This window comes from Hylaeus anthracinus, unplaced genomic scaffold, assembly GCF_026225885.1.
Source record: "Hylaeus anthracinus isolate JK02 unplaced genomic scaffold, UHH_iyHylAnth1.0_haploid 11994, whole genome shotgun sequence".
In the NCBI taxonomy this organism is placed as follows: domain Eukaryota; kingdom Metazoa; phylum Arthropoda; class Insecta; order Hymenoptera; family Colletidae; genus Hylaeus; species Hylaeus anthracinus.
In genome coordinates this window covers 203,298-224,694 of record NW_026534341.1, presented here as the reverse complement: position 1 = coordinate 224,694, position 21,397 = coordinate 203,298, and the positions used below count along the sequence as shown (strand labels likewise).

The 21,397-nt window shown below is 45.1% G+C and overlaps 1 protein-coding gene across 3 annotated transcripts in view; it reads left to right on the top strand.

Moving 5' to 3' along the window:
* The window catches only part of LOC128888713 (prolyl 4-hydroxylase subunit alpha-1), a 176,095-nt gene that overhangs the window by 41,152 nt on the left and 113,546 nt on the right, over positions 1 to 21,397 (top strand). The gene's annotated exons all lie outside the window — the stretch shown is intronic.

The following is a 21,397-nucleotide window of genomic DNA, read 5'->3' as shown; positions in this document are numbered from 1 at the left end:
GCAGGAGTACGGTTTGTCTTGGCCATCGTTCGGACAAGTTTCAACTTTTCACAAGTTTTTTCCGCCATTCCAGAGCTGGAATGGGATCCCGAAGATCGTAGGGGGATTCACGGAAAGAAATTTCGAGGGGAAATCGGTGCGGATGGCCGGTAATCCGGCCTCGTTTCCGCAATTCGTAAGTAGAGTTACGAAGTTATTAAAGCTATCCCCATCCTCCGATGGTGGTCCTTTCCTAATCAACCATGCGAGTCCTGACTATCCAGCCAACTTTCCTACGGGATGGTTTCGCCTAGGGAAGCGCATACGTGCGTTGATTAACCATTAGGCGAGTTAAATACACCGCGCCTCGAAACAGACCAACGTAACGCTCGGTTTTCGCGTTGGGCAACATGGCTCGCTTGGATTTCCCTCGAAAAACTCTCTGCCTCGTTTAGCCCGGTTCATCGTTGCTCCTCGCTCGCTTTACAATCGTAAATTTTACATACTTTTTTTAATGAAATTCCTAAAACCGAGGAAGGCGTTTTCCGTCTACCGTCTACTTTCTATATAACAGTAGTTTACGAAAGCAAGTATGGAACGAGGTGTAAAGTATTCTGGGTTTGTCTTTCTCTGTTGGACATTGTCAGAACGCAAAGATCCCAGACGGATTCCGATGGATTTAAACATTCAAAACATGTCTGTCGGAGCATTTATAATTTGACACAGCCGGATAAGCGTTTCGAGCTTCGAGCTCATCCAGACGACCATTAACAATAGAAACGTATACCTTTTTCTAGAAATTAATTAAATGAATTCTATCGTGTCACGCGATGCGCATCTGGAATTGATTATCGGCGAGCCCCCCGATTCCCATGTTTCTTCGATAACTGTTCGTAGCTATTCGATAATTAACCGAGTTTTCCGAACGTTTATATTTTGCATGCTTTTTGTAGTTGAAAGACTCCCGATGCACCAGCTAAAATATTTACCAGATGGAGCATAGGTTATCGCGAAATTTCATGAAATGGATATTTCATTTATGAGATGTTTCGCTAAAAAAAAAAAAGGACAGGTGGAGCACCATGTTGGAGGAATATTCGCAGCATTCACTCGTCAGTTTTGCACCGGGTTCGCTGTTATTTGTCCACGAAAATATGCTTGGTGACTCGGTGACTTTGTGATTCGCGATCGCGAGGAGAAGGCAGAGGCGAAACCGCGGAAAATCTCGGGATCCAGGTCGACGGATCGACGTTGATCTCTCCTCGACGAAGGAGAAATCGCGAATCCTCCAAGTAGAAGTATTGCGAAATTTCGTGCAGAACGTCCCTATTAGACGGCATAACACTTTCTCCGTATCGTTTCTTTCCACGGGAAGTAAACCAGAGCTGCTCTATTTCGAGTAATTGGAGTTTTGGGAATACAAGCAGATTTCTTAAAAAGAAAAAAAAAATGAAGCAGTGTTCTATCAGCTGTCAAGTTTAGTAAAATGTGGTTACTTGAACGTAGACCGTAATCCTGGGCTTTTCGGGTCCGAAAAATGTCGAATTATCTCCGACTAAGACCGCTTAGTAAGATTGCTCGATATTCCTGCTTATTGGCGCGCATCTAATGAATTACTGGCGTTGATCGTCGTCGACGACGTTGACGTTGTTGGCACGTTATTCGGGCGTCCGGCATTTCTGTGTTCGCCAGGGCTTGTTCGAGAGAAGTAATTCCATCGCATCGCGCTCTTATCGTGCTCGTCGACTTGACGGATATTGGGAAACCGGAAGTGCGATCGCGAGAAGAGAGAAGCGGTAAAAAGCGAGACGAGACCTCGAGGAGCGCGATTTATCCGCGTATTCTCGCGACGCGTGTTTTAAGTAATTGAAAAGCAGGGGAATGCGGTATTCAAGCTCGAGAGCTATTTACAAACTCGACGATTAATTCATTGATATTCGTTGAAATGAGTTGAAACGAGTCGATGAATGAAAGGTATACCGCGGCGATTGAAATTTATCGAAGAATTTAGACGATCTAATAATACTAGAAAACGGACGAGAAATCGTCGATAGAGGGATAAATCCGAGAGTTCCTCGAGCGAATGGAGCGTTGGTACGAATCGAGTTCCACTGTATCGATAATCGTGGGCTGCCATTTATAAAGATATAACCGAATAAGAGGGTTAAACGAGTCGAAATTTGAGCCGCGATCAAGTCTCTATTTCGAATTGAAAGTTGCCAAGTATTTAATAAGCGAGCAAATGATTGCGCGTCGAATTTGGTTTAGGGATACCTTTGTGGTTGGGTACGTTGTGTATCGATAACATTATCACGAGCGCAATGCCCCTCGGTTGGACCACGGTCGATTCGACTAGACGCTACGTTGATGGCTATGAGAAATCAGCAAACGTGACTGGTTGATAGCATTTTATTGTGAATGGTAATTAGATCGAATAAATAGGCCACAAGCATAAAACAGCCACGGAGTTGTAATCGAGTAATGACACTCGATATATCGGTGCTCGACGATTGAATAGACCGGCTGAATGAAACTCCAGAGAATCGGTTGAATGCGAATAAACTAAATACGCGAAATAGACGAAGCGGAAGGGAGAGATGAATCTGCGGCTCGCAGGATGCGCCGCTCGCGAAACCCCCCGGTCATTGTTTATCGCGGCCGGGCCGTTTTAATGCCTGCTATAATTGCATACGATGAAAAGCCAATGGGTTCCACTCTTTGACGTGGTATTTCGACATCGGGGACCCCTTTCCGTTCCAAATTGTTGCAAAACGACTGCGAAACGGTCTTTCGTAATTAGTTGTGCGCGTGGTTATCGCGTGTTCCTGCATAAATAACGCGGTAGGGTTCTCTCGACGGAAACTCTAATAAATGTTAATTAGCAATTACCGCGACCACTTGAACCTTCAACGATCGACCGACATCCCTTTTTAATTCCTCTCGATCTATCCGTCTTTTCTTTTAGAAAACTCTCCTATCGTACTTTACCTTCTTTGAATAAAAGATTTTTAATTCGCCGAGAGAACGGAACCCGAATTACCTGATCCATCTCGATCAAATCTTTTTTGGCTATTCTACGACACAAATGAACATTGCGTGCTCAACTTTCACGCTTGATTCAAGTTGCTCGTAAACTAATTGATATTTTTTCTCGAAAACGAACAGCGCAGAATATTTATTAATGTTGCAGAGTAATCGAAAAAAATGTCATCAAGATCTGGGACGTCAGTTCGCGTGGGTGACGCTGCATCGAAGATTTCTGATCCGTATTGGAATCGTTAGACTCTCGAGCTCGTTTACCCGCCTCGATACTTGTCGAGAACCGCGAGGAACCAACGTGACCGCGGTGCAGAGCTCGTGTTAAAGTCGACGCGAGTCCGAAACGTCCGGAACGGCGCGGCGGCAGTTACAGTCTTCGAGTGTCCATCGAATCCGTGAAAACGCAAACAGCTTGCGCGGGGAATATGCGAAGCTCGTACCGCGAGGTTTGCACGGACGGATCGCGACTTCCCAGCAAACACTGCGAGCATTCGCGAGAGGCGGCGCTATTTGTTCGCTCTCCTCTGAATCTCGATTTTATTTGACTTCCGATGTGATCGAGCATCATCGTTCAAGGAACAGAGAAGCCCTCGCTCGATTTGCCTTTCGCGTTACTTTTCGTTCCTGAACGCTGGCAAATTATAGGCTGGACTCTGTTGTTTTATCGACTCGATCGTTGTCGAGGAATCGACGTAAATTCTTGTAGGTCTCGAGAATTCGACGTGAAGGGGCTCGGAGTGGAAAGTAGCAGTTTCGTAACCGGATACCAACTTCTACTATGTAAACAATGCAATCTTGCGTTTACAGGAATTTCCTCCGAAACAAGGAATGCAGAAAATAACGAACTCGAAAGCCTACCACTTTATCCATAGCTTGCATCAAACATTATCGAGTGAAAAACTGGCCGCGAATCGATGACGGGAGTGTTCAGAAATACGGGGGATCGGTGATGAAAACACGAACTTCCGGCGGAAACTGGGACCGCGGTGTCATTTATGTCGCGTCGCGCGTATCACACGATTAAACGCGAGTTAGAGTGGCCGGGTATTTATAACCGGACGCGCGTCGACGAGGGACTTTTGATCCATGCCGATCAAATATCCAGATTATCGGAACACAACCAGAATAAAAGTAAAATAATGCAAACACAGAAAAACGTCGACAAACCGATAACAATGAATTGTTCGGAAGGATTTGTTCTCGTGACGCGAGCTGGAAATTTATTATTTCGTCGTGGGAATTTTTCGTCGATCACGTTCCAGCCTGTAATTCATCGGACGCGCGTCGATCGACGGCCGCTAATTAAATCGTCACAGCAGCTTCTTTCCACGGTTGTTTCGCGACTGGCGTTCTCCATTTTCCATTAATTACAGACAGATGCCCCGTTCCCTGCTCCCTGTTCCACCGCCATGTACCCGTGCGTGCTCGCTACTTGTATACAGCTACGTATTAATTTACGAAAAATGTTTTCTCTCAACATGTTTGCCGCGTTACGGATCATTCGTGACCGATCATTTCGATCATTGACGTTCGTCTAAACGCTTAGTCAACCAAAGAAACCGAGAGTAGTCGACGAAGAAATGTCTGAACATTGAGGGTCGAAGAACCGGAGGGACAGTTTATCGTGACTGGCGTAACGATAACCCGTTATTTAGGCATTTTCAGCGTTTCGATTGTTTCGTGGCAAGCACGGCGCAATTTGATTTAAACCACGATTTATGTGAATAATCGTTTGTAAATACATTTACCTGTCGGTTTATTGAAAATTGATTGTTCGTCGACCGCGGCGCAGGCACAGCTTGCTCCACCTCTCTCCTGATTCGTTTCATTTGGATCGGTTTACCGGCAGTCACGTGACGCAATAAATAAACTGTGATAAATATCCCTGTCGGAATGTTGATTGCTCGTCACGGGGCTTTTCGATATTCTCGGAGCCAGAATTCTAATAATATTTCCATTAGCATCGACTCGATTTAGTCACCGACGATAATACCTATCCCTTAACCCGCTGGCCTACGATTTACTGTATGGTGGTGTGTGTCATAACCAGGTATAAAATTCCTCCGTGTTTTCCACGCTTTGCCCAGCTGAATGTCAGCCTTTCCCAAAAATGTTTATCGATGCATCTGTATTCTAAAATTAAAGATCCTCGATACGTATAAGCATTCAACTAGAAAGCTAGACACTCGAGGGTTAACGAGATTAGCAATATCCTCCTCTAGATGCAGGAAATATCAGTCGATAGCGAAAGCGTTTCCTTGTCACGTTAAATGTGGTCCTTTGAGCAATGTTTTCGCGTATCTTCCATGCAGACTTTACGCATTAATTAGGTCGAAACTGGGCATAGTTAGCAGCAGTTGCACCATTGTGTGTCTATCAATGCAGGATGCTAATGGATTCGGCATTGTCGAAATCTCGGCCGGCAGGTGGATCGCGGGAAACACCCTGGCATCGTCCTAATTGGCGCGTTAATTAATTAGCCATAGTCGATTTGTAGCTCGCGTGCTGGGCGATTACAAATTTCCAGGCCGACGGTATTAAAACTTGATAACACTCGGCGAATGAACAGCGAGCAATTAGCGTGTGTCGAGTCTGTCCCCTCTTTTGAACGCGAATTAATGTTCACGTCCCCCTGTTGAAATTTCGGGATAAATCGCTGAAAATTATATGTCGTTCCAACGGAAATTTCGATCGAGTCTCGGTAGTGGATCGTAGATCCTCTAGGTACTTGGGAGAAGAATAAAAATCGCGAAACGAGTCGATGAATCACTCGTATCGCGAGTTATTTTATCGTACAAAATGCCCGCGAACATGACCAGAAACGTTACATCGGCATGTACACTGCAATAATATTATCAAAGTCAATACGAGCCGCGTATTTAGTTGAACAGCGTATTCGGCACTGTGCTTGCGAAATGATACAAACATGGAAACTGAAGTCGTTTCCATTAAATCGTCGCGTCGGTTAATTATCCGAATATTCCTGGTTGAATGTTGCGTCTCGAGTACCGTAGGCTGTGCATTCGGTAAATACGTACAACGAAATCGAGATCTTGAGTCTGGAAATCGGAAAAGGATTTTTCGAATCGATGGTATTTGTGCGAAAAACCAAAGCTTTGAAATTCGCGGAAAAAGGCTCGATTTAAATACCGGAAAATTCAATCGGTGATAAATATTTGAATAATTTGTTCGATGTCAAGGCAACGGAAATATTTGCTCGATAGGCTGAACGACCAAATATGGATAAATAAAGAAAAATGGTTGAAAAATCGTAGAATATTGTTATCGTCCCGCAATAAAGTCACGTTTCAGTTTGACCGCGAGGAAAAATATCACGGAAAATATTACGTAAACACGACGTGTAACGGAAAATATTTGCAAAATACGTACGGTAGAATAATATAGCTAAACTGCGATCGATTACTCGCGATTTTGATAAAGTGCCGGGATTCGTTCACGTTGCTAACTATTTGCTATCGCGACGAAAATGAAATGCTGATCGAACGACCGCGACATTTCATACCGTTACTCCCTTTATTCTTGCTTTGTCTTACAATTGTCGTACAAGTGCGAGTAATTGAACGTGTATCAATCAAGACGCAGAAGTACGCGACCGCGAAGCTTCGACATTTCCACGCGAAACTGTACAAACGCCCGAACCACGCTGTCCTAATTAGCGCTCCAATTAATTAGCAATTGCCAAGTTGTAGAACAGAGGGGGCGACTGCATCGCGGAGAATGCGGTCGTCGAAATCTCATTAGAAGAACAATCGACGCGATGCGCCACCGTTTTCTTCGAGTTACTTTATAATTAGCATCTGTTTGCTGCTATTAATTGCTGGCTGCTTCGCGACCAACAGCAAATTAGATGCTCCTGGATTGTTTGTCGTAAATTGCATTTAGCGGTCGGAGGCTGGTGGTTCGTCGAGGGGATAATTGTTTGTGTTTGCCAAGTGAGTATAGAAATCGTGCCAGGTTGTATCGTTTTCATCGAAAAACTTCCGATTCGTGGTTCCTCGAATTTATTACGGATTATAAACGTTACAACGGTGACTTGTACTATATTTCAGTTACACGTAGCTCTATTCTACTTTCCGTCTGGATATAATTGAATTTTAAATTTTAAATTCACCGTAAGTTAAACGTACAAACGAGTATTTAATTTTCTTCGCGAAACGTTTCGACCTCGCGTTCGGCTCAATTTCTTCCCAGGGCTTCGTTGCATATTTTTTACGGAAATACTCGTTTCCCTGTTTTTTCTTCCACATGTCGCGTTATTAATTTACATTCTCGACATTTTCTGTATTCCTCGTACTCGTACGTAACAAGGAATTTCTTGAGATATTATTACTTTCACTGTAGACGCGAAATATCGTGAAATATCGACCACGGTTTTTTGTGGTATATTAATTTCTGCTTTTAAATGGTCGCACAGTAAAATTTCTATTACGAGGTATCCGTGAAAGCGCTGTCTGCAGCCCGTTTCCACGCAGTCTAATTTAATTTGCACGATTTTGCGGAACGTTCGTCTCAAAAGGCCCCGCGTCGCGTTCGCAAATAACGCCTGTAGATTCGATTCTCGAACTCTGATCCCTTTCGAGTCGCGCCGCGTCGCGCCGCGCCGCGCCGCGCCGATTCGATTCGATTCGATTCTTCGGTGTGCACGTGGGAAATATACCTCCGACCTTTGCCGATGCTTTTTTCTCTCGTCGCACCCTTTCCCAACCATTCGCGTCCGTCCGGCTCTTAACCGATAATTAATTAATCGCGACATCCCCTTGGACGTCCCTAGGTAGGATTGATTCTCGTTAGCGCGTCTAAGGCTATCGTTAAAAAGGAGTGGCTCATTGGCATCTATTCCCCGTAAATTGGATTCTCTGATCTCCCTTTCTGCAATTTCCCTTTTCTGAACCAGGCGAAATACCATGAGAAACTTTTTCAGATTTCGCGGACGCGTGAAATGTTTTCCAACGTGGATGGTAATCGGTTCAGAGTTTAGTCGACACCTTTATGATTAGTGCTGCAATCGGTAGACGAGAGTTACGCGCGCGGTGAATGCGGAACGAACGCGATTCGGATAAAATGGGAATGGTGACGAGGATCTCGATGCTCCAGGATGCAACACGAGGGCAGAAGTTAATCCTCGCGACTCTGACAAGCCACGCTCTGACGAGACATACAGAGCTACGCAACGGGTTATCATTAACACGCCCTATAGCTTAGCCTGATGATCTGACACGAGCGATCTGGCTAATCGAACAAATAGCAATGGCAAAGTGACCCAGTGACGAGAAATCGAAGGTCCCGGAAACGTCAGAGTTTTATTCGTTGCGTGGTAGTCGAGCTCTAACGCGCAGTTCCCGAGTCGATGTATGAGGCGTGTCGGTGCAACCCGGCCCAGGGAATATTTTATCGCGCATGAATAATGTATCCAGCAACGCTGATAGCGCGCGGCTCAACATTTAGGCAGCCTGGGCCAATATTGATACACGCTCTCGACGTGTTTCCTCTCCGCTCGCCACCGCGCCGCGTCGGCACCGGCGTCGCGTTTTCTCTTTCGTGCGCGTACACGTGTAGACACGCGCGACCGTCTGTCCCTTGAGGACCGATGCGCTCGCTGGTTTGCAACTATTGGACTGTTTGCAAGTTACAACTGGCTCGTGACTGTATCTGTCGACGGCTGGACAGCTCGTCCAACGATAATGGCCCACGGTACCGTACCGTATTTTCAGATACATCGGACCGTCTGTATACGGAGAATATAGTGCCGCGACTTAAGTAGAGGATGCGACTGGTACAGCTCTACTTCTCTACTTTTTTCTCCGTTTATTTGTCCGCGGTTGGAAGAGACGAGCAAACAGAGACAACACGAGGATACTTAAAGTGGTCGAACCAACCCTTTCGGACTATTTATAGGAAGCAGGACAACTGTGTCTTCCAATTGCTCAAGGGGGTATAATAGTCTAGTATAGATCGTAAATTTTCACGATTTTCTTCTAATCTGCAATGAATTTTTATTAAGGGTTTTGCACACATATTTAGTCAGGTTTTAAGAACATATACAATTTTTTCCAAGTAAAAATAATCAAAACTAAACGTAGTACAGCCCGTCCGTTTTACGCTTTTACACATTCTAGTGAAAATTACAATGAAATTTAAAATGCACCCTGTGACGACGATACAAGGAAGCGGCACGCTCGTCTACTAAATAACGAGGCCCAATGACACGAGCTTAAAGCTCTCTCGAACAGTCAGCCGAAGGACCGAAAGTGGCTGGTTTCTAGTCGGGGGTAAAATAATCCAGGGGATTACTTTCTCGCCATTAAAAGTAACTGACCCTAATGAACGTCAAGTGGATTCGAGCTTCCGCACCCTTCGGCCACGGTGCTGGTAATTAACGTTTCGTAATTTAAATTGTACAACGGCATTCTCGTTTCAGATACCAAACGACCGGTCGTAATTTTTTCGAGTGGCCCTGCGTAGACTGATACTACTGTCTCGACAACGAAACGTCCTGTGTCGACGAACCGCGCCGCGCCGCACCGCGACATTGCAAGCAATTTCTTTCAGAACGCGTCCGTTTTCGTTAAACCGTCCAACAATTTTGCAACGATCTCGAAACGAAGAGAATCCGCATGTATAATATTTCGTAACCTGCGCAGATAGAGCATGGACCGTGAAAAGCAGCGACAAAGGATAAAACGCCTTCCTGAAAGCGGCTTTCTGAAAGCCCCGAGCAACGTTTTCCCAGAGTTACAAGCAACGCAATAATCGCGACGGTTGATCCTGCCTAGTTGCAGATTACGCGTATGTTAACCTAGATATTCAAAGCTATGGCCACAGGTTCGTTATAATTTCGTTTAGTAATTCGTTCTATTCCTTTCTTTTTTTTCATATAGCTTATGACATTCTGATAGGAGCCCACAATAAATGGTTGAAACTTTAAAATACACAATCAACTTACTTATAATACCGATATCGTTTCTTTTTTTAAATCCGTGATACTAGTTTCGTTTTTCCAATGATTCCAAACGTCGGAAGGTAGATATTCTTCGAGAGAGAACCTTGGAAATGGTCGACATCGCTTTAATAATGCGCAATTAGTTTTATTTGCACGAGTTTTTAAGTATCTCTAAATCAACGGAAGCGAGAGGTCCGCGTCTAAGCGGCCGATATTAAAACGGCGGCAAATAAGAGCTTATAACTTCCAAAGAGGGGTGTAAAAGAGCTGGCTGGTCCCTCTATAAAACGGCAGAAATACCCGGGGATTACTTTTTCCGCTCATCAAAAGTAACCGTTCCGTAACAAGCGTCCGTCTCTCTGCGGATTCTACGCGCCAATAAACGTTTCGCGATTCAAATTGCGTCAACTCGCGCAACAATTCTTTCATTTCGGGCCGCTTTGCGATCTAGACTCGAGCGAAGCAGTAAAAAAGGAAAATAGCCGCGATAAGACTCGCGCTGCTTTAATCGCGAGTTCGTTTATAACCGCGATATTCTTAAGCCTCGCGAAACTAACGCCAACAATTTTAAACTCTCCCGACCCATCGATTTGCCTTAAGGGGTTAGGTTACACCACTTTGCTTGCTAATATACCTCGGATAAATCTAAAAAAAGCTATTCTTATCAAAATAATTGTGAAATATTCAGCTATGAAAATTAATGGTTCCCCTACTCACAGAATTACTTTCGTTTCCGGTACGTTCCATGACGTTTCCGTGGATTAATCGAAAAGAAACGGCCGGCATAACGAGTTTTATCGATACTCGAGTAATTTCTTGAGTTATTTCCAGTCAATTACTCTTGAGTTTGGTCCATTTATAACCGTCAGGACCGCGAACGATTCTTGCACACAGCCTAGCGCGCAGCGACGTCACTGGCGAGTCTCGGGGAAGAAAACGGTCCAGGAACGGCCGGAGAGCACTTCTCTGATAAATTAATTTGTCGATGGTGACACATTGAAAAATGCAACGGTCGTTAAATATCTTTCCCCGAGACGGAGGCAACGTATTCCTCGGGGACGCGCGTTGGCTGGTGCTCGTCGAGAGTAACTGACCGTAACAAATGTCCGCGGCAATCGGGGTTCGGAACCGTTGCTCCCAAAGGAAATATATCGCGCCGCGGTTTCTTTATCGCGGGAATGTTTCTCCTTTCTCCTGACACTTTGGAAAATGATGCAGTCTCGCGGAAAATTCTCTCGATTGTTCCTCTCTACGGCTGCCCGTGCCCGACAACATTTCCTCAACGAACGAACGCGGCCTCGCGCCGAGCCCGGATAACTTTCGACGGAGATATCGTATAAAATAAAGCTCTAAACGATACCCGTTTTCGGCTTTGCTCGAACAATTTCAATTATTTCGCTAGAAACTCGTCGAAACGCGTAGGGGAGAATGTTCGCTGACGGTCTATAATCTATATTATTATTGCAAAACGACAAGTTTCAAGTGTGCAAGACTTTTTCTTTATGCTCCATCGTATCAAGTGTTAGAAACCTTAATTATTCATTTTTCCAAATACATCAATGTAAAACTAATTTTCTGTTCATATTCGATTAATAGTTTTCTTTCTTTTTTTTTTCTTTTTTATTAAACCTATTAAACTCCTTACGGGATATTCTCGGTACATGCATACATTTATACGAGAAAACAACTTTGAAAAAGAGTAGAAAAACATAAATCAAAAACAATGTGCTTATCGTTAAGGATATACGTTGAAAAAAAAAAAAAGATTAAGATAATAAGGATTAAAGATGTTATGTAAAAAAGAAAAAAGTACAGGATAAGTGCAATATTGACGAAAAAGAACGTAGCTCCATGCGGTATAATATAAAGAACCGAAAGCAAAGGTTACAGCTCGCCGATCGGTCCGCGATCCGTTGACTTTCGATGCTCCTCTGCCACCTTTTTTCCCCGCTCGACAAATAGAAGGCAGCACCGTGTGTCTAGAAACACTTGGACCGTCAACCTTTTCGACGCGCGTGAGGTCGCGTAAGTTTGCGCAACGCGTTGCCATTCTCTCGCGGCGCGGCGCGGTGCGGTGCGGTGCGGCGTAGTAAGCCGCGAATACATAGTCGCATAAATTTCAAATGTCGGATTTTTCGAGGCTCGTGCCACGGCACTCTCGAGCTACGAAAATACGACATTTCCGTTGTACCGGAGAGGAATTCTACCAGCGTGTTTCCGGACTCACGAACCCGACTTTCTTATCTTACGAGAACGAACGGATGGGACGTAGAAAAGGACTAAAAAGGTTTTAAATCTTCTGCGTACGATACACGCCGCCATGCCACCCGGGAAAGGAACAATTCTCGCGGTGGTACATATCGAGATTCCCATGCGTACTTTGGGCGCATTTGAAATTTATGCCAACGATCGGAGTGGTTAAATAAGGCGCGTTGGACTTTTCGAGCGAAAGTAATTTAATTGTTTGGTCGAGCGACAAATTATCGAGAGTGTCTTCCACGGTGACGCATGCAAATTCAAAGGTGGTTGCCGGTGGTCTGATAACCGGCAAACTTTCCAAAGCTCGCGCAAACTAACCTTTGAAAGGAAGTCTGATACGTACGAAAATCCTTTGATATCAAATGCAACGAGAGAGAACACGGTAATAGTCTTTGGGGAGCATCGTCGAGTCGGGTTTGCTAACTCGTATATGGATCGGAGTTGCCTTCAAACTTCTATTCACCGAATATAATATCATTAAAAAATGCTCAACTGTTCGTGACACGAGTTGCAACCGAAATCAGGCTGGATCGACGAGAGAGGGCTTAAGAAGAAATTGGACCGATTCGAACCGAATAAGATTATAGTTTCCAATTGCGACGCCGATAGCGGACGTGCCGAAGAGGATAATGTAGGTTAATCGTGATCGTCCCAGCCGAATATCTCCGCAACCTGTTTTCCAGGAATTACTAAAAACATATTCTCCCCGACATTTCCCCCCTTTAGCGTTACGTAAACCAAGTTAAAATAAAGCCACTCGTCAGCAGATGAGAGATCGACGTGGCGCGCGGCGGCGGCGGCGGTGGCGGCGAGTCAAAGGCCGTCGATGTCGATACTCATCCTCGATAATTATTGACGCATCTCCAGTCGGGAAATTCCGTCTACTTTACGTTTCCCTTTGTATAAGGTACTTTCCACGCCTCGCGGTTTTTCAAGTTAGGAAAACGTGGTTGGATCTTGGATCAATAAATTACACTCGACAGACACTTTTTCTTAAACTGTGTATATTAACGAAGACACAAGAAAAAGAAAAGAGGAACAGAAATACCGTGTTTGGACCATTACGATTCAAAGATCGTGTTAAAGTTTCCCGCGGCACCGCTTAAGTTACGTCATGGAAAATCCCGTTTCAAACTGAATTCTTGGCTTCGTGTAAAAAGAAATATGACGGCGTGGCGCGGCGCGGCGCGGCACGGCACGGCGAGAAGAAGAGACGCGTTAAAATTCACGTAACCATCGTCGTGTAGCGAAGCAACGAAGATTGAGACGACGCGACACGAAATTCCTGGCGTAAGAAGTAAAAGCAGTTGGAATCGACTTCCGGCGCGGGTCCGTTCGTCGGTATATTTTCAAGTGCAACTTGAAAAGTGCAGCATTACAAGACGCGAGAAGGCGGCTGAGAGGTCGAGGAGGAGGGTTAAAGCACGGGCTCTTACTCATGTCGGTCGCTTTAGCAGCTGCGTGGGTCGTTACTCGTTCCTCGTGGTTTATTCGTGGCTGCTAAGTGCCAAAGTACATCGAAACCAGTGCAACCCGCAGTTTCGTTGCATAATTTTCGCGTACCACGGAAATTTGCCCGGTACTGCGAACGCTCCCCTATCCCAATGGACGGAACAACAGGCGTGCTGCTTACGGCAAAATAAACACAGTGAAATTTATCGGTGCAAACATTCGACCGGCTCGGTCTTGAAATTCCCATCGATGCGCGAATATAAACGTCGCGACTACATCGAAACGAGCGATTGCGAATCGCGCTAGTCGTCCAACGCGTCGTTTTCCTCGTATTTACAACTACAATATCGAGGATATTTTAAAGAGACGAGGACAACGAATCCGCATTCTTCGCAGGAAAGTTTACTTAAAATCAATGTCGTACGGTGACACCGATGGAGTTAGTTCCGAACTCGGAGTAAAAAGAGAAGGGGGAGGTGGTCGTAATTGCGCTCTAGTGTCGCAGAAGAAAAAAGAACTCGAAGCACGGGATTAACGATTCGTTTGAAAGGCAACGAGTCTCTTTTGAAAAGCTCGAACCGCTCGAAACTTGAAAAGAGCTCGCCGTGCCTTCCCGAAAGAAGCTGTAATCGAATCCTCGTGTCTCCGTAGTGTGAAAATAGAGAAGGAAACGCGTGCCCGTGCGATCCCTTCTCGAGGGAAGAGAAAGAGGTGCCAAGAGGAAGACGCTGGAGGGTTCTCTTGACTGAATGGTTCTCGCGAGGGGGAAATCGAGCAACGACCAACGAGGACAAGCAATTTCCTCGCGCGCATAGATTACGCGCCGGATCCACGTAATACTTTGCTGAAAAATTATTCCCGAGGTTGTCGCGCCGCCGCGCCGTGGATCCAGTTTGCAAATTCCTCTCATCAACTGAAAACGCACGACAAACCGTCCTCTTCCGTTTTGAAAAAGCTTACCCCGACCGGCGCGGGGAACGTATCCAGGGAACGTGTCCGTAAAGCGGATTAGCAGGCAAATGTATTATGAAAATCCGCGCTATGAAAGCTCCTCGTGCCTATTTCACGGCTTTTTTTAGCTTTCACCGTGAATGCAACGGTTGCATTAGTATCCCTTTAATGGTTACCCTCTGCTACAACTTCTAATTATACATAGTGTCAAACGTAATATGTATTTCCATTTGTTTGTCCAAAGCTCGATGTAACGAGGACTTTTGGATATTATTTTTGACAAATTTCTACTCGAACAACAACTCTATCTCCCCTCCTGCGATCATTTCGTTTCGTTAAACCGACTTATAGAAAAACGTTAATTGCTTTGAAACATTTTCTGAAACTAAAATACCGCGACATTTAATTTTCTCTTCTATAACATTTTTCTGCAATTTTCCTGAATAGTAAAAGAGAGATGCGAAAGGGATACTAATTTAATGTCCACGAATTAAACATTCAGAGAGACTGTACTCTGTCATCGTAAATCTACGATTCTATTTTATCCTGTATGTGATTTTATACTGTACTTGTATCAGTAGGTACCAACAGGTATAATCTCGTCAATGAATCGAATCAAATTCAACGTCCAGTCGGTACACACTCTATTTCTCGCTTTGAATGTCAAGACGATTTCGAGATCGAGGTTCGTTACAATTGCTTTCCAACTTTCTTTCGCTGGGACCCATCTCTTAATTAAATCGAAACGTTGGAAGCCCCATTGTGTAACGGTAATTAACGTCGCCAAGTAGACGAAGCATCTACTTGTGTAATCCGGGAATGCTGATTTAATGCATTTTCCTGCAGCAAGTCCGCGTAAACGGTGAATCGGTATCGATTCATTGCATCAACCAACAAGTTTATTCGAAGAACTAAGCAACCAACGTCGACGCCTCGCGATACCGGAATTACCCACGATTTATGCGAACACGGTAATCGATTCTACGAACGTTTATGTAATTTTGCGATTAACTCTGCGCCGCGCCGCACCGTATCATCATTTCATTCTTATCCTGGAAATATTACGATAGAAGTTTATTAAAAGTTATCTTGGAGAAATTAATTGAGCCGAGAATGTAAATTTCGCGTGATTGTTGAATTTCAAACGTTAGAATCTTGTTTCTGGCACGCGTTTCACTCGAGACAGCTTGTATTTGGCGGCCAGGGTTACTGGAAGAATGTCTCGGAGACGGGGGTGGCAGGCGAGAGACCGAGACTGCAATTCGCGACCCGCTAACGAATGCGCGCAGAGTTTCCAGAGGATTTCGCGTTCCCGTATCGCCTCATTGTTGTGCACCACAATGCCGAACAATATACGGCCGCCCGCGCATACGTGTCGTCGCGTCGGCGTCGGCGTCGGCGTTGGGTAGAACTCGAGCGAGTAGCCGCGTCGGCGTCGCACTCCTCGTCTCTCGGACTTTTTGCATCGGGGATGACACACCAGACGCCAGGAGAGCTTCTTACAAGGATAGGGTCAGCGGTGGTAAACGTACATTTCAAACTTTTTCTCATCGGAGTGCGGATACTCTAGGCAAGGCAAGGCTAGGTGCTACCTACGAGCATTATCGCGGAAAATAGTTAACAAAGTAAATAAAGTTCTGTTCTATTGGGATTTAAACTTTGGTGAAATGGATAACATGCAGCCGTTACGGCACGCTGCTGGTTGTTGCTAAAACGGTCCACTTACAAACATGTGCCGACCAGCCGGAAGTTTACAAACTTGGACCTCCCTCGTCTTGGAAGTTTACGATCGCGTAAAGTTAATATCGTGTACGCGATTTTCGCGTATACAGACCAGCCATACCCGCAGCAATTTCATTGAAATCGGCGTCTGCAACCGTCGACCTCTCCTTTGTCAAAGGATCGACCTTGTACGCGAGATACAGGACTAGACGACCGTGCATCGCGCGACAGTCGAGAAACGAGCGCGTCTTCCCGCGAACGGGATCCCCAACTTTCAGAGGATTTACCAGAGGGCCACTTTGCATGAATAAAGGCGAATACCGTGTCCCTTGGATGGCAACAAAGCAGCAGCACCGGTAGCCTCGTGAAAATAGCATTCTCGCGGAAAGACTCGGGAGCTGAGCCAGGGAGCCGGAAGTTTGCAAACACCGATTTCTGGTTAACCTAGGTAGCGTGACTGACATCCTGGAAAACGAGACACGGAAAGCCTCTTTATCGAAATCGACGGTATCCTATAAAAAGTCACTGTATTTTTCGAGTACCAGAGGAAGTGGTCCAAAAACGGTCTAAATACAGGCTAAAAAGAAAAGGAAACAGCAAGAAGCAGCAAATAATAATAAGGAGAAAAAAATCTACGTGGATCGAATGTCATGTAAACTTGTAAGTCTCTCGCTGACCGTAAATAATTATGGCGGTCGACGAGGGTTATCGTCCAAAAGAAGAAAACGCCATCCTGCGGTGTTCAGAATTCGATTAAGACGACCACACGGAGACTCCTGGCGCATTCAACTTGCTGTTCCACATAGTGCTCTACCACTTTGTCTCGTTATCGCAGATGGCAGCCATTAGGATATTAGGATCGCAGAGCAAGAACCTAGCTCGTGATTCTAGATACAGTCGGTCCCATAAATAATCGTACTCCCGAACCATTTCGACCACTTTTGGACCCGACCGTTTTTCATTGGCTGACATTTTTTTTCTATTATAGTACCCTATCAAGTACCTTTCTGTGAATTCTTGCAGATTTTTGTATCGATATAAAAAAAGAAAGAAAAGAAGAAAAAGGAAAATTCGTTGACGTAAATTTCAGATTTTCAGACGTCGAGCGACGTATATTTTCCACGAACACAGCTCGAATAGGGAGAAACGTAGATCAAAGCGAAACACCGTAATTGATTTGGATTTGATCGATCGGTCCCCGTGCCATCGATGGCCAGATTTTTTTTTCTTCCCGTGGCGTTCGGAGAAGCTTCAATTAAATCGAAACAGTAACTCAGAAGCGGCTCGAACAATAAGCTCGAGCACCGAGGTAAAATGGAATAGCAGATGAGAATGATGGAACTGCGTGTACTGTGAAATCCTCGCTTTAAGTTGCTTGTTAATAAAATTACGCGAAATCGATACTCTACGAGTGCACTCGACTTTCTTTCCTTCGTTCAATGTATTTCCGAGGTAATATTAGCTCCTTGATCTGCTTTCATCGAATTATTCGTCAGGATGCATTTGCGAAGCTGGCCCCGTCAAAGAGAAAATTATGTCGTCGTACTTTCTTGCGGGCTTCTTGTTCGCAACGTTTCAAAGATTCTCGTAAAAGCTGCCGGCGCAAAGTATAGCGGTTGGCAGAGGGTATCCTTTCATTTACGTATAATCGTTCCGAATGCGCGTTCAGAAAAATCGCGCCATCAGAGGTAATGTCAAAACTCGAGGACAAGCCCTCGAGGCTAATGCCGTTTGCAGTTACAGACGAAACTACCACTGGTTTCTTTCCTTTTCATAACGGTGTCGTTTGTCTGCGTCTTTGCTAGATCTACGCGCAAACAGCAACGAACATTCCGCTGGGACCACGCAACGAAAGATAAAATGTGGTAAACGTAACGTAATGGTCCGCGACTAAACGATAATAATCGCCACGAGAATACCAGACGTCTGGGGTTGCAAATATCTAAGCAAGAACCGAACAGCTACCGAATAATTATTTCACATGCTCGAATAAACGAGCAAAATTTCATCGATTTTCCGCTCGAGACTACATAATTATTCGTTCGACTCGGTGCATCTCGGCTGTGTACAGGTATATCGGTGAAATGCAATAAATTTCACAGGAATTTGCAATAAACGATGAAACGATGAAACGATGAAACGACAGATGCGCGATTTAATATTTAAATTCAGTAACGAGTATTTATTTAAATTTTACGAGACAAGTCGACGTTTCATGGGATATTTGTAGCGCGCGTATTCGAAATAAATTCATACCTGCGGTAAAAATTCGCAATTGGGAACGCATGCTTCCGCAGTCGCCTGTTATCGAGTGGGACGCTCGACGCGCCTAGGCCCAAGTTACACCGTGTTTATTGAGAAATTGAGAAATTGTAATCTACGGAAATAAATTGGGATAAAAGGACAGTCTAATGCGCGACGAACCCAAAGAGAAACACGAGTCTTTGCGTTCTCCATTCGAAAGCAACCGCTCCCCCGTATCTCGCTCCGCAGGATTATTATAATCTCCGTTGAAACGGAGTCTTCTCTAATGGAAGATAATGCAAATCCCGTCGCAATTCCGTCAGGAATCCAACAATGAGCTGAACCGCCTCGAGGAGCTACACCACCCACCCTTGGAAACAGCCGGTTGCCCGAGTTGTACAACAATGTACCATCGTCGCGGCGCGTTGCGTCGCGTCGGACCGGTGTGTATAGAAACGCGCCAGGATGGATAGCGAGTGGATACCGTTCTAGACTGCAAGCAACGGATGACGGTAGCCGATTTAAGCTTATCTTCATTTACCGGGGTGCACGATTCGCGATGTAGTCTCCTCATTAACCGGCCACCTCATCTCCCTCGACACTCTTAAGCCTGGTACACACTCGAACTCGTTACCGCGACTCATTGGGCCGCGGTCGGAGCCGAATATCATCGTTGGTTACCTGCGGGTCATCTCGGACGCTACTCTCACGCATCTCAATCCCATTTATTCACAGTATCTTCAAGCTGTCCGATACCAACGCTAATTCCCCACTCGATTACATAGTATACAGGGTGTTTGGTAACTGCTGCTACGGACGAAACGAAAACGGGCTGAAAAATTTGTCAGTCGGGTACGGCTGCACTTGATTGTGTCCCGTTACAACGGATCTCACTGTAGATCGTCATCTCGATGGTTGTTATCGCAGTTCAAGTTTGTTTTTGTCATAACGGAAAATTAGAAACACGTAATGAAATAGAATGGCGAAGTAACGATAGAGTTGGGAACCTTAGCACCGTGTTAGAAATCACGAACGAAGCTCTCGGAGAGCAACGGGTTTGGAATTGGATGATGGAACCGATAAGAGATGAGACGATAAGGGTGAATACATCGAGTAGTCACGAAGCTACGGCTAACTATTTTCTCGACGAGTCCAAGTTGGACTATCGGTCGGTTTACTCGAGCAGCTAGCCTACGATCGCGAAATTTCTTCTCTCGTTACGAATACCAAGCAAATCCAGGATCAAGTGGTTAGCCTTAATTTACATCGAGGAAGAATATTTCACGCGGAAAGCTGTCGATACGCGAACGGGTCGCGTTCTTTTCCGCGATAAATTATTATCTTTCTCGGGTCCGGCAGCGAATCGATCAAAGATAAATCAAAGTGGACAAAGGTGGGAGCCGCGTCGTTACCGGAACGATGAATAATCATGCGCGGGATAGCAAATAGCTGTCAATGATGGGATGATAATGGCCGGCCGGTTCTCTCGTCTTGCCCGCTCGATAATGGTTAGTTCATTAAACGAAGATTCCGCATCGAATTTCCCGCGGAAGGCGGCCGTATCAGCCACAAGGGGACTTCCTCGGATTTTAATTAATCCCGCGCAATAATGGCGTTATAATGGAGGACCGCGAGCTTCGCCGATGGATACCGGTACCATAGCCTTTATTTCCTCTGCTTGTTTCGTGTTGTATTTCTGTTTTTTAATATCCCGCCATTAAGCTCGAGGCCAAGCGGTATTTTAATTTCGAGTATCACTCGAAACCCCATTAATGCAAATCCGTGTAATTTTGTTGTCGTTGCAATTTTAACTCGAAAACGAGGAGGTTACTCGATTCGACATCTATATTTTTGTTCAAGCAGAAATCTTTTCTTTCTGTAATATGTAATATGTAATATGTAATATGTAATTTGATGATCCAGAAAAAAAAAAAGCGGAAATAACGTAGTTAATAACGTAGTTGTCGCGTAGTACGACACCCCTAAAACACTTCGGGGCTTAGGTATATCGCGCACGACTAGTCCGCGTCGAGTAAATCGCCTTAAATCGTATAGGCAAGACTTACACGTTTGCGCTCATCGGTTTACCTGCATCGCAAAACCCTGAAGCTATGCGTCGACAAACTTGTTCGTACGCGTCTACTGTTACGTATTTACTACGAATGTAGTTGCTCGTCTGCGTTACACCCGGGGCGCGTGCAAAATGTGGCAAGCAGATTCCGACAGAATAAAAAACTTATTATCTCCGAGAAATTACCGCGACAGGAGACATCGTAACCGTTCACGAGGTGTCGTTAACGATCGTCATAAAAATTTAACGGCCGAGGTTCGCGTTAATATGCGACCGGTCTCGAATGACCCGGGCCGAGAAACGCGAGAGTTGTTTCGCGGCGCGCAATTAGTTCTGAATTATTGTCTCAACGCAGTCACACTTTCCACCAGCTGCGGGATACGTTTCGTTGCAGTTTCCTTTCCTTCGACCAGCGTAAACAACGAAAACTGCCAACTGATTAAACCAAGTATTCTCCTCGACGATCTTCGCATCTGCGAAAATTATTTTTTGTTCCCTGCGCGGACGATACATCGATTTCATGTCGCGGAAAGCAGGAAAAACGCAGGCTTGCGTGGGAAACATGGTTATTCATCCTCCGAATCGAAACGGGACGTTATGACAGGCTCGCCCGTATTTTATTTCGATGAGTTATGAATTTAAAAAATTTTGTTTACGTTAAATTTCATCTTCGAAACGGGGAATGAACGTTCCATAGTTGCTCGAGTTCCACGGGGGGG